Raw genomic sequence first — 2,500 nt, 5'->3', positions numbered from 1 at the left:
TGGAGTGGAGTGGAGTGGAGAGGAGAGGAGTGGAATGCAATGCAGTGGAGTGGAATGCAGTGCAGTGATGTGGAGTGGAGTGGAATGCAGTGGAGTGGAGAGGAGTGGAATGCAGTGGAGTGGAGAGGAGTGGAGTGGAGTGGAGTGGAGTGGAGTGGAGTGGAGTGGAGTGGAGTGGAGTGAAGTGGAGTGGAGTGGAGTGGGATGGAGAGGAATTGTTTGGTGCATTGTGGAAATGTGTATAGAGGACTGCAGTGGAGTGGAGTGGAGTGGAGTGGAGTGGAGTGGAGTGGAGTGGAGTGGAGTGGAGTGGAGTGGAGTGGAGTGGAGTGGAGTGGAGTGGAGTGGAGTGTTAATCAGTGGAATGCAGTGGAATGCACTGGAGTAGAGTGGAGAGGAGAGTAGAGGAGAGGAGAGGAGAGGAGAGGAGAGGATAGGAGAGGAGAGGAGAGGAGTGGAGTGGAGTGGAGTGGAGTGGAGAGGAGTGGAGTGGAGTGGAGTGGAGTGGAGTGGAGTGGAATGCAGTGGAGTGGTGTGGAGTGGAGTGGAGTGGAGTGGAGTGGAGTGGAGTGGAGTGGAGTTGAATGCAGTGGAGTGGAGTGGAGTGGAGTGGAGTGGAGTTGAGTGGAGTGGAGTGGAGTGGAGTGGAGTGGAGTGGAGTGGAGTGGAGTGGAGTTGAGTGGAGTGGAATGCAGTGGTGTGGATTGGAATGCTGTGCAGTGAAGTGGAGTGGTGTGGAATGCTGTGGAGTGGAGAGAAGTGGAATGCAGTGCAGTGGAGTGGAATGCAGTGCAGTGAAGTGGAGTGGAGTGGAATGCAGTGGAGTGGAGTGGAGTGGAGTGGAGTGGAGCTGAGTGGAGTGGAGTGGAGTGGAGTGGAGTGGAGTGGAGTGGAGTGGAGTGGAGTGGAGAGGAGTGGAATGCAGTGGTGTGGAGTGGAATGTTGTGCAGTGAAGTGGAGTGGAGTGGAATGCTGTGGAGTGGAGAGGAGTGGAATGCAGTGCAGTGGAGTGGAATGCAGTGCAGTGAAGTGGAGTGGAGTGGAATGCAGTGGAGTAGAGAGGAGTGGAGTGGAGTGGAGTTGAGTGGAGTGGAGTGGAGTGGAGTGGAGTGGAGTGGAGTGGAGTGGAGTGGAGAGGAGTGGAGTGGAGTGGAGTGGAGAGGAGTGGAATGCAATGCAGTGGAGTGGAATGCAGTGCAGTGATGTGGAGTGGAGTGGAATGCAGTGGAGTGGAGAGGAGTGGAATGCAATGGAGTGGAGTTGAGTGGAGAGGAGTGGAATGCAGTGAAGTGGAGTGGAGTGGAATGCAATGGAGTGGAGTGGAGTGGAGAGGAGTGGAATGCAGTGAAGTGGAGTGGAGTGGAGTGGAGTGGAGTGGAGTGGAGTGGAGTGGACTGGAGTGGAGTGGAGTGGAGTGGAGTGGAGAGGAGTAGAGTGGAGAGGAGTGGAATGCAGTGGAGTGGAGTGGAGTGGAGTGGAGTGGAGTGGAGTGGAGTGGAGTGGAGTGGAGTAGAGTGGAGAGGAGAGGAATGCAGTGGAGTGGAGTGGAGTGGAGTGTTAATCAGTGGAATGCAGTGGAATGCACTGGAGTGCAGTGGAGAGGAGAAGAGAGGAGAGGAGTGGAGTGGAGTGGAGTGGAGTGGAGTGGAGTGGAGTGGAGTGGAGTGGAGTGGAGAGGAGAGGAGTGGAATGCAATGCAGTGGAGTGGAATGCAGTGCAGTGATGTGGAGTGGAGTGGAATGCAGTGGAGTGGAGAGGAGTGGAATGCAGTGGAGTGGAGAGGAGTGGAGTGGAGTGGAGTGGAGTGGAGTGGAGTGGAGTGGAGTGGAGTGGAGTGGAGTGGAGTGGAGTGGAGTGAAGTGGAGTGGAGTGGAGTGGGATGGAGAGGAATTGTTTGGTGCATTGTGGAAATGTGTATAGAGGACTGCAGTGGAGTGGAGTGGAGTGGAGTGGAGTGGAGTGGAGTGGAGTGGAGTGGAGTGGAGTGGAGTGGAGTGGAGTGGAGTGGAGTGGAGTGGAGTGGAGTGGAGTGGAGTGGAGTGTTAATCAGTGGAATGCAGTGGAATGCACTGGAGTAGAGTGGAGAGGAGAGTAGAGTAGAGGAGAGGAGAGGAGAGGAGAGGATAGGAGAGGAGAGGAGAGGAGTGGAGTGGAGTGGAGTGGAGTGGAGAGGAGTGGAGTGGAGTGGAGTGGAGTGGAGTGGAGTGGAATGCAGTGGAGTGGTGTGGAGTGGAGTGGAGTGGAGTGGAGTGGAGTTGAATGCAGTGGAGTGGAGTGGAGTGGAGTGGAGTGGAGTGGAGTGGAGTGGAGTGGAGTGGAGTGGAGTGGAGTGGAGTGGAGTGGAGTGGAGTGGAGTGGAATGCAGTGGTGTGGATTGGAATGCTGTGCAGTGAAGTGGAGTGGTGTGGAATGCTGTGGAGTGGAGAGAAGTGGAATGCAGTGCAGTGGAGTGGAATGCAGTGCAGTGAAGTGGAGTGGAGTGGAATGCAGTGGAGTGGAG

Source organism: Cyrtonyx montezumae, unplaced genomic scaffold (assembly GCF_038088225.1).
Source record: "Cyrtonyx montezumae isolate F1298 unplaced genomic scaffold, pur_monq_1.0 scaffold_53, whole genome shotgun sequence".
Taxonomy (NCBI): domain Eukaryota; kingdom Metazoa; phylum Chordata; class Aves; order Galliformes; family Odontophoridae; genus Cyrtonyx; species Cyrtonyx montezumae.
The sequence above is the reverse complement of the archived record's forward strand: the minus strand, read 5'-3'. Positions refer to the sequence as shown.